Source organism: Lissotriton helveticus, chromosome 10 (assembly GCF_964261635.1).
Source record: "Lissotriton helveticus chromosome 10, aLisHel1.1, whole genome shotgun sequence".
In the NCBI taxonomy this organism is placed as follows: Eukaryota; Metazoa; Chordata; class Amphibia; order Caudata; family Salamandridae; genus Lissotriton; species Lissotriton helveticus.
In genome coordinates, this window is record NC_136071.1 from 1,003,306,522 (window position 1) to 1,003,318,536 (window position 12,015).

General features: G+C 37.5%; 1 protein-coding gene across 1 annotated transcript in view; it reads right to left on the bottom strand.

The window, feature by feature from the left end:
• Positions 1-12,015, bottom strand: part of HDAC9 (histone deacetylase 9) — a 2,824,806-nt gene that overhangs the window by 2,095,242 nt on the left and 717,549 nt on the right. The gene's annotated exons all lie outside the window — the stretch shown is intronic.

The window sequence follows — 12,015 nt, forward strand, 5'->3', positions numbered from 1 at the left end:
TAAGGCCTATCCTGGGGAGCATAGGTGGTGAGACTGGTGTCTAAGAGTGCACTGGACTGGACTTCATGAAGCCTATCCCCCACTACACTCTTAGACCCAGCCCTCACCTTCTTTCCACCCCTGGACAGACCTCTCTTCCACTACACTCTTCAACACAGCCATCACTTTCTATGCACCCCTCACTATTTTACAAAATACATTTCCTCTCTATTGCAAACATTCCTACCAAGCATTACCAAAAAAATGACACAAACCAACAGCAAAGAAGCTCAGTCTGCTTCCTAATCTGAGGAAGCACAGGTGACATGATTGTCAAAGGTTAAAATATTTTTATGTAATCATCCACACACTATTTATTCCTTCTCAAAAATGTAAAAGCCATTGATTTGCCCCAAAATCGTTTTTTGAATAACATTTTAGAAACAGAACGCAGGTCCTATGTACAAGCATTCAATTTCAGTACTGAAAACTCACAAGGTTCAAATATTTTTATGTAATCATGCACACACTATTTATTCCTTCTCAAAAATGTAAAAGTCATTGATTTGCCCCAAAATCGTTTTTTGAATAACATTTTAGAAACAGAGCGCAGGTCCTATGTACAAGCATTCAATTTCAGTACTGAAAACTCACTATTTTACAAAATACATTTCCTCTCTATTGCAAACATTCCTACCAAGCATTACCAAAAAAATGACACAAACCAACAGCAAAAAAGCTCAGCCTGCTTCCTAATCTTAGGTAACACAGGTGACATGATTGTGAAAGGTTCAAATATTTTTATGTAATCATGCACACACTGTTTATTCCTTCTCAAAAATGTAAAAGCCATTGATTTGCCCCAAAATCGTTTTTTGAATAACATTTTAGAAACAGAGCGCAGGTCCTATGTACACGCATTCCATTTCAGTACTGAAAACTCACAAGGTTCAAATATTTTTATGTAATCATGCACACACAATTTATTCCTTCTCAAAAATGTAAAAGTCATTGATTTGCCCCAAAATCGTTTTTTTAATAACATTTTAGAAACAGAGTGCAGGTCCTATGTACAAGCATTTAATTTCAGTACTGAAAACTCACTATTTTACAAAATACATTTCCTCTCTATAGCAAACATTCCTACCAAGCATTACCAAAAAAATGACACAAACCAACAGCAAAGAAGCTCAGTCAGCTTCCTAATCTGAGGAAACACAGGTGACATGATTGTGAAAGGTTCAAATATTTTTATGTAATCATGCACACACTATTTATTCCTTCTCAAAAATGTAAAAGCCATTGATTTGCCCCAAAATCGTTTTTTGAATAACATTTTAGAAACAGAGCGCAGGTCCTATGTACAAGCATTCCATTTCAGTACTGAAAACTCACTATTTTACAAAATACATTTCCTCTCTATTGCAAACATTCCTGCCAAGCATTACCAAAAAAATGACACAAACCAACAGCAAAGAAGCTCAGTCTGCTTCCTAATCTGAGGAAACACAGGTGACATGATTGTGAAAGGTTCAAATATTTTTATGTAATCATGCACACACTATTTATTCCTTCTTAAAAATGTAAAAGTCATTGATTTGCCCCAAAATCATTTTTTGAATAACATTTTAGAAACAGAGCGCAGGTCCTATGTACAAGCATTCCATTTCAGTACTGAAAACTCACTATTTTACAAAATACATTTCCTCTCTATTGCAAACATTCCTACCAAGCATTACCAAAAAAATGACACAAACCAACAGCAAAGAAACTCAGTCTGCTTCCTAATCTGACGTAACACAGGTGACATGATTGTGAAAGGTTCAAATATTTTTATGTAATCATACACACACTATTTATTCCTTCTCAAAAATGTAAAAGCCATTGATTTGCCCCAAAATCGTTTTTTGAATAACATTTTAGAAACAGAGCGCAGGTCCTATGTACACGCATTCCATTTCAGTACTGAAAACTCACAAGGTTCAAATATTTTTATGTAATCATGCACACACTATTTATTCCTTCTCAAAAATGTAAAAGTCATTGATTTGCCCCAAAATCGTTTTTTTAATAACATTTTAGAAACAGAGTGCAGGTCCTATGTACAAGCATTCAATTTCAGTACTGAAAACTCACTATTTTACAAAATACATTTCCTCTCTATAGCAAACATTCCTACCAAGCATTACCAAAAAAATGACACAAACCAACAGCAAAGAAGCTCAGTCAGCTTCCTAATCTGAGGAAACACAGGTGACATGATTGTGAAAGGTTCAAATATTTTTATGTAATCATGCACACACTATTTATTCCTTCTCAAAAATGTAAAAGCCATTGATTTGCCCCAAAATCGTTTTTTGAATAACATTTTAGAAACAGAGCGCAGGTCCTATGTACAAGCATTCCATTTCAGTACTGAAAACTCACTATTTTACAAAATACATTTCCTCTCTATTGCAAACATTCCTGCCAAGCATTACCAAAAAAATGACACAAACCAACAGCAAAGAAGCTCAGTCTGCTTCCTAATCTGAGGAAACACAGGTGACATGATTGTGAAAGGTTCAAATATTTTTATGTAATCATGCACACACTATTTATTCCTTCTTAAAAATGTAAAAGCCATTGATTTGCCCCAAAATCATTTTTTGAATAACATTTTAGAAACAGAGCGCAGGTCCTATGTACAAGCATTCCATTTCAGTACTGAAAACTCACTATTTTACAAAATACATTTCCTCTCTATTGCAAACATTCCTACCAAGCATTACCAAAAAAATGACACAAACCAACAGCAAAGAAACTCAGTCTGCTTCCTAATCTGACGTAACACAGGTGACATGATTGTGAAAGGTTCAAATGTTTTTATGTAATCATGCACACACTATTTATTCCTTCTCAAAAATGTAAAAGCCATTGATTTGCCCCAAAATCGTTTTTTGAATAACATTTTAGAAACAGAACGCAGGTCCTATGTACAAGCATTTCATTTCAGTACTGAAAACTCACTATTTTACAAAATACATTTCCTCTCTCTGGCAAACATTCCTACCAAGCATTACCAAAAAAATGACACAAACCAACAGCAAAGAAGCTCAGTCTGCTTCATAATCTGAGGTAACACAGGTGACATGATTGTCAAAGGTTCAAATATTTTTTATGTAATCATGCACACACTATTTATTCCTTCTCAAAAATGTAAAAGCCATTGATTTGCCCCAAAATCGTTTTTTCAATAACATTTTAGAAACAGAGCACAGGTCATATGTACAAGCATTCAATTTCACTACTGAAACCCATTGATTTGCCCTAAAATCGTTTTTTAAATAACATTTTAGAAACAGAGCGCAGGTCCTATGTACAAGCATTCAAGTTCACTACTAAAACCTCACTATTTCACAAAATACAAATCCTCTATCTTGCAAATATTGATACCATGCATTTTCAAAAAGCATCACACAAACCAACAGCAAAGAAGCTCAATGTGCTTCCTAATCTGAACTCTCTATCTATATTGAATGAATCATAACTCACCTTTACAAATGCTTTGGGAGATTGAGAACAGTGTCAGATACACACACCAATATTTCTTTAGCAGAGCAAAAGGTATGTACTCCAGGCACTGCAACCATGAATGGCACAGAAAACCTCTAATTCTACACACGTATCTCTCATGTTAACCAATTAAAACTCTTCCCTCTCTATTTTCAAACCAACACCCTTGCCCCCCTCAGCCCTTTCTGCCTGTTACCATAGCAACTCCCTCCTCACTGCGCTCTCAGGGTTAAAAGTGTATTCTACAATGTTGCAAATGAACTCAGCAAGGATCTTTGACCTCTCAATACACCAGCTTATCAGGTGCAATCTTTCTTTTAATGACTTTTTCTTAACCATTCAAATTAATTCTTTCACAAAACAGAATCATGCACCCTAACTTTCAGTTTTCAACTATCTGAATCCACCAATCATTGCTTGTGATTCAAGAGCACTGAAACTCCACAGTTTTTTTTTTTGCAAACTCCTACTGTTCCAACTGCCATTTCATTCCTACACTTCATCTGACTGCACCAGAACCTCCTCTCACCATGTACTCTGTCTGGATTATTGGACATAGCTACATTCACTGGGCTCAAAGGTATGCAGCTATCAGAAATTTTCACAACCTTGATTTACCAAATGTGCACATCAAGTGGATTGGCCAAAGAGGATTGAGATGTCATCAATTGATACCATTGGTGAAAACATTTTACCATCTGCCACACCCTAACCTCATAATTTTGCACTGTGGTGGAAATGACCTAGGCACTTTGACTGGGGTAGGTCTGGAGATGCTTTTAAAGGACACCTTTGGGCAATTGATGACACTTTTTCCACAAACTACCTTGGTATATTCCAATATATGCCAAAGACAGAAATAGAAGTGGTCCAACCAATTTTGTCCACAATTTGAGAAAGCACGGAAACATGTGAATAAATCTGTTTCTGCTTACATGAGAGACTATGGAATGGGTTCAATATACAACAATAACTTGCGTTACAACATGCAAGATATCTACAGAGGAGATGGTGTGCACTTCTCAGATGAGGGAAATAGAATATTCCTCGTGAATTTAAGACTGTGCATTGGAATCTACTTGTAGGTACCTAAATCAGCCCCAGAACCCAAAAGCTCTTTTCAGGGCTACCCTACATCTGATCACTCAAAATGATTATTTTACGCTAACTTTTTTCACAAATTTTCACCAAAGTACGCTCCCCGGTACGCTACCCGGTGCGCGTACCGGGCGCTCCCCCCGCGAAAAATTTAAAAAAAGATTTTTTTGGGCCTATATGGGCCTCCTAAGCCCCCCTCAGAAAACCTAGAGGGTCAGGGGGTGCCTACCGTGCCCCCTTATACCCATTCCCAATGTTGTTTGTCCTCCATCTTGTGTCTCAAATCTACTGAAACACAAGATGGAGGACTCCCGTAGCGCTGCCGGTACGCTTACCGGTGAGCGCCCCGGTAAGCGGTCCCAAAATTTTTTTAAAGTTAATTTACATAAAAACCACTGGAGAGACTTTCACCAAATATAGAATAGGCCCTACTACATACCAGTCCCTACCATTTTCCCAAATTTGGTGGAATTCCATTGAGCCATTTGGGCTGTAGCCCTGTCTAAATATCCTGAGGTAAATTACATGACAAAAACACATATGAAGTGTTAGGATTTACAACCAATTAAAATGTTACTTTCATTTTCTACTGTTTTTTTCCTGACATTTGATTGGTTATGTACATGAATATATATGAAAAATGAGAGGGAAACACGGCCATTTTGACTACAACTACCTGAGGTACATCTTGAAAGAATTTTCTCCATTGAACTTCATCACCTTTTAATAAGGTAAGTTGTTCATTTGTAAGGGGCACTTTAAGTTAATTTGTAAAAACGTTTTCTGATAGTTATTTACTGTCCCTCTGTTATAGTTATAGATTGAGATAGGCTCCTCTGTTATATTTATGGATTGACTTAGGCTTCTCTGTTATAATTATGAATTTACTTACGCTTCTTCACAGGCACTTTTTTATATTTCTACTTCCTGCCTGATACCATACACTGCCCAAAGTTAACTTCACTGTTAAAAAATCAGAACTACCTGTCTGAACCTAAACCCAACAGTGCCCTAATTCTACTGATATAGTTATTTTTTATGCAATTTACAGCAAGAAAATGGAAGGGGAACAAGAAAACATCAATGTTTCTTTCGAGATTACAAATGAGGAGATTCTTAATGAAGATTTTGTTGATGAGGATTTTATGGATGAGTCTTTGGACAAACAATTTATTGACTGTTTACAAGATATTGAATCATGCAATTTTGAGGAGATTCCAGATGAACTAATGCTGGAAGTTTTATTAAACTATGAAAATTCTAACCAATACATTTTTATTTCATAATTAAAAATTGTTTCAGACATTATTCATTTTTATATGTAATTCGTGAAGTTTCCAAAATGATTATATTTATATTATAATATAAAGTGAAACTTACAGTATACTGTGCAATTTTAAAACATCATAAGGGAGCAGGGTAGACTACCCATGATCCCCTATGTCTTCTCAGGGAGTGCTTAAAGGATCTGTTTCTGCTTTCCTGACAGACTATGGTATGGATTCCATATACCACAATAACTTCTGTAACAACATGCAAGATATCTACAGAAAAGAAGGTGTACATTGAGTTTAAGGCTCTGCATTGGTACCTACATGTTGGTACTTAAATCACCCACACAACACAACAACTCTATTCAGAGCTACCCTACCTCTAAGCACTTTAAATGATTATTTTACTGTTTCACTGGGTTTTCCCCATGGTACGCTCCCCGGTGCGCGTACCGGGAGCTCCCTCCGCGATTTTTTTTATTTTTTTTGCCCCGCGGGGCCCTTTTATGGCCCCCACATCAAACCTAGGGGGTCAGGGGGGGTCTACCCTGCCCCCTTATGGTCATTTCCCCTTTTGTTTTTGCCACCTCTTGTGTCTCGATCCTACCGAGACACAAGATGGCGGCCGCTCCGGACTGTTTGGAATGTTGACAGACACCCGAGAGCCAATCAGCTTTCTGCGCGCGAACTAGCGTTACGCGCTGGTACCGGGGCGCACTTATAGATATATATTTCTTTGCACCTAAATTACTCAAAATCCTCTGGAGCACATATCTTGAGACATAGCAAAGGCACATCGGGCTACCAGTCCCTACAATTTTGCCAAGTTTCGTGGGAATCCATTCAGCCGTTCGGGCTAAAAGTGAGTCCAACCGCCCTATGGAAATTAACATGGGGAAAACATGTTTTGGGACCCCCCTTTTATCTCGGCCCCCGCTTAATGAATCCCCCCCAAACTTTCAGGGAAGGAGCGGAGCGGAACTGGCCACCTAATTTGAGAAATTCGCGAAAATTCGTCCACCGGCGCCAAAGTTATTCCCAATAGAATGTTGCGAATTTCCTATGGAAACTAGGTCCTAACTATAACTACCTACTGGCGACCGCCAGTAGGTAATATATATATATATATATATAGGTATATATATATATATATAGATAGATAGATAGATAGATAGATAGATAGATAGATATATATATATATATATATATATATATAATAGAAATGAAATATATTATAAAATTAAAAAATACATTTGATTTAATATACATTTTAAGAAATATAACCAACGTAATTTAAAAAAGTTAAACACATATATATATAATTAATATATATTTACTTTACAAAAATTAATAAACTATTAATTTTAATGTATTTTACAAGTTTAAAATGATATAATAATGTAACAAATATGTATATATATTTATATATAATATATAATATATATATTATAGATATATATATATATATATATACCAATAAAATAAAATCTGTTAAAAAACATTCTATTATAAATTAAAACATTAAACTCTTTAAAATTCTTTAAACTTACATTTTCCACTCCAGTCTGTGCAACACTAGGGAAATTGTTGTATAGCCGAGGGATACAATTTACTATTTCCACTCCAGTGAGCGCAACAGTAGGAAAAGTGTTGGATAGCCAAGGGATACAATTTACTATTCCCACTCCAGTCAGTGCAACAGTAGGGAAAGTGTTGGATAGCAGAGGGATAAATATTACTATTCCCACTCTAATAAGGAAAGCGTTGGATAGCGGAGGGGTAAATATTACTATTCCCACTTCAGTCAGTGCGACAGTAGGGAAAGTGTTGGAAAGAGGAGGGGTAAAAATTACTATTCCCACTCCAATGAGTGCAACAGTAGGGAAAGTGTTGAATAGCCGAGGGAAAAAAATACTATTCCCACTCAAATGAGTGCAACAGTAGGGAAAGTGTTGGATAGCGGATGGATATCATTTACTTTTCCCACTCCAGTCAGTGCAACAGTAGGGAAAGTGTTGGATAGCGGAGGGATAAATATTACTATTCCCACTCCAATAAGGAAATCGTTGGATAGAGGAGGGGTAAATATTACTATACCCACTTCAGTCAGTGCAACAGTAGGGACAGTGTTGGATTGTGTAGGTGTAAACTTTACTATTCCCACTCCAGTCAGTTCAAAATTAAAAACAAAAAAAGATGTTGAAAATAAATACATGAACACATGCTAAAAATTAAAAAACAAATATATGTAATATTTAAAATAAAAATATATATATTATAATGCCAAATACATATCACAAATGTCTACAAATATTATTTAGAAATTATTTATGAACAAAAACATTAATTATTACATAGATTTAGATTATTTACTTCTTACCCTGTAAGACCACACAATTCACAGCCCATATCTAAATTTTAAAAAATGTACTTCCATAATTCACATAATTAATTATCAATTAAAGAAATACTATTACTTAAAAAACAAATTAAAACACATGAAAATTCATTATCTTCCCCCCACTTTACCCCTATAATTCTCACAACCCACACCTAAAATTAAACTATAAAACAATTAATTACACAATTAAAATTTTCAATGAAAAAACTAATAGTATTTAACAAATAATTGTAAAGTAATTACAATTAATTTACTCCCCACCCTTTCCCGCTATAAAACCAAAATGTTGCCAATAAATCAGACTGGGTTTATTAAAGGCATGAGTACTATTATTAATATTCAAATGTTAGCACTTTCTTTTTTTAAACACTTTTTATTTGGTACATGACTTATATCGTTATCTATAGTAATCATTGAGACCTTTACATATTACTATTCTTTTACAGTATTTCCTTACAGCAGCAATTGTGCATTTTAGTACATGAGTATATTTACAGGATTATGTTATTTGCCGCTCTCTGGTTCTTTAACTGTCCTCCAGTGAAGACTCCACTGTGGGTATAGTACATATGCTACCTCTGAAAGTATTCCACATTCCCCACAATCGTTCATTTTTTGGGGCACCCTCTATGTATGTACACCGCCCTTTCTGCCACCATAGCCATATCCATGTCGTTGCACCAGTCTTTTACATTAGGAGTGTTTCGGGCCCCCCAGTGTCTGGCAATGTTTCTCTTAGCTATTATCATACCCAGTGTCGCCCTGGTTTGTGCTGCGGTATTAAGGTCCGTTGCTTCCCATATATTTAGCGGACAATGCTTAGGTTCTGGTGGTACAGGGGCCTCACTCACTCTTGCTATTGTAAACATAACTGCCTCCCAGTATGTCGCTATTTCTGGACATTCCCACAGCATGTGAAAAAATGTACCCACTGCTCCACACTGTCGCAAGCAAAGTTGACCTTCAGTCTTTCCTATTTTGCATAGTGTTACCCTGGTGTAGTAGATTCTATGGAACACTTTAAGTTGCACAAGGCACAATTTAAAGGAGATCAAGAACTCCCTCTGGGATTCTACTGCCTCCTGCCAGTCCGTCTCATCTAATTCTCCCACATCTTTCTGCCATTTATCCTGGAGGAGCTGTGTGGGGTCAGGGTGGTTGTTAATAATTTTATGATATATTAGGGATGTGGCTTTTTTGTCCATATGTTCTGTTAGAAGTCTGTCCTCCTAAGGAGAGGCTTCAGGGAGGACAGTGTCAGGTAGGATGGCAGCTTCTAATGCGTGCTTGACCTGGAGGTAGTGAAACCTTTCTGTGGGTGCTATCTCATATTGGTCTTGAAGTTAAGTGAATGTAATTACTCTTCCCTTGGCCCAGAGATCTCCCACCTTCGATATTCCTATGATGTTCCATTGCCTGAACCCTTTGCTGTTGCGTAATGCACCTAATTAGCCGGTTTCCCAGAGGGGTGTTGCCTGCGTGATCTTATTGTCCCAACCTAGCTTTCTGAGTCTTGTATGCCAGATATGGATCGTCTGCTTTGTCGGTCCAAATAAGGCCGCTTTCTGGTTCTTGTTATATAATGCTCGGTTGATCCCTCCCATTCCCAGAACAAGTCTATCCAGGTGGTAAGCCGGGTCCGTATGAGAGACATGGAGCCACTGATTAATTACAGTCAATCGGGACGCTCAATAATATGTTTGTATATTTGGGAGCACAATGCCAACATCATACCAAGTTCTAACTAGTTTAGCAACAGCAATTCGGGCCGGTTTTCCATTTCAAAGGAGTTTGGTTACTTCTGCCTCTTTTGCTTGGAAGTAGGATGGGGGAACTGAGAATGGGGTATTATGCAGAGCGCAAAGAAATCTAGGAAGCGCCATCATTTTGAAAAGCGCTTTAGGGTCATGAAGTCCTCTGAATCCGAGATAATATGGATCCACAGATACTTAAAACTATCCTCCATTACCTTCACCGCGCACCCTCTAGGTAGCGTCGGTGGTGGGCCCTTCAGAACATAAAGAACTGATTTGCTCCAATTAATTGTGTACCCGGAATGCCTTCCATATGTGTCACATATATTCAGGAGTCTATGCAGTGAGTGTTGGGGGGAGGCCATGTATAAGAGAACATCATCTGCATATATGGATATGTGATCATTCCATCCTTCTGTCCAGCGAAGCCCATGTATAACCGGATCTTGCCTTATCCAGGCTGCTAAAGTTCCAGTACGAGAGCGAAAAGGAGCGGTGACAGTGAACAGCCCAGTCTTGTGCCTCACCCTAAAGGAAATTCTCTGGATATATGCTCATTTACCATTACATGTGCGGGTGGTTTTGTTTATAGTAATCTTACCCATGAGCAAAATTTAGGCCCGACACCCATCCATGTGAGAACAGCAAAAAGAAATGGCCACTGGACCATATCAAAGGCAATGTGGGCGTCAAGAGACAGTATTATGACCTCTTCTTGTATCGTATATTTGTGTCCTATTACATTGTGTAAGTATTCCAAACAACAGTTCAGGAAGATAACAAATCACAATTCAGGAGAAATCAATTACAAACAAGAAATGTTTTGTGAAAAAAAGGGGAGAAGTGAAAAGAGGGAGGGGAAAGCAGAAAAAACAGGGATCAAGAGAGTGGAGATGTAAATCAAAACTGTCAACAGTTAATTTGGAAAAAGAACACAAATTTATTATAAATGATGCGCTCAATAAATAATTGCTGGTTTATAAAATGCAAAACATATCCAAAAAACCAGACAAGTGGCAAACAATAAATATGGTATAAAAGAAGGGGTGCAACATATACAGAGATTATGTGCCCTCTACAATTCATATGCCACATATGCGTAGACGGCGTTTCCACCGCAGTCAGAAGTTGCGGTCATCTTCAGGACAAAGCAGTTGAAAGAGCTTCAGAAGTCTGTACTTCAAAACAGAACAGAGCAACCACGTTAATTCTTTGTGTGCTCACAATAGATTCCAATTTCGAATTGTTATAAGGCTTTTTAAATTCACAAGCCACAGGAATGCAACATTAATTCTCCCTGTTGATATTATGGACGTGCTAGTGGAGTAGAAGCTTAATCCTCCATCCTAGACTTGTCAATCGTTTTCGCACCCAGCAATAGGTCTCTAAATTCCGACTGCTGCCATAATTTCATTGTGTAGGCGCCTCAGATTTAGGGCTGTGTTTCTACCCGGCATGAACCCAGATTGGTCCGAGTGTATTAGTGTAGCTAGGTGTGGTGTCAGTCTGTTTTGGCCAAGATCTTGGCTTCTGTGTTGATCAACGAGATGGGTCAATAAGAGGCACATTCCTGGCCAGCTTTCCAGATTTGTAGATGGCCCCATCATGTGCGGGTGGTTTTGTTTATAGTAATCTTACCCATGAGCAAAATTTAGGCCCGACACCCATCCATGTGAGAACAGCAAAAAGAAATGGCCACTGGACCATATCAAAGGCAATGTGGGCGTCAAGAGACAGTATTATGACCTCTTCTTGTATCGTATATTTGTGTCCTATTACATTGTGTAAGTATTCCAAACAACAGTTCAGGAAGATAACAAATCACAATTCAGGAGAAATCAATTACAAACAAGAAATGTTTTGTGAAAAAAAGGGGAGAAGTGAAAAGAGGGAGGGGAAAGCAGAAAAAACAGGGATCAAGAGAGTGGAGATGTAAATCAAAACTGTCAACAGTTAA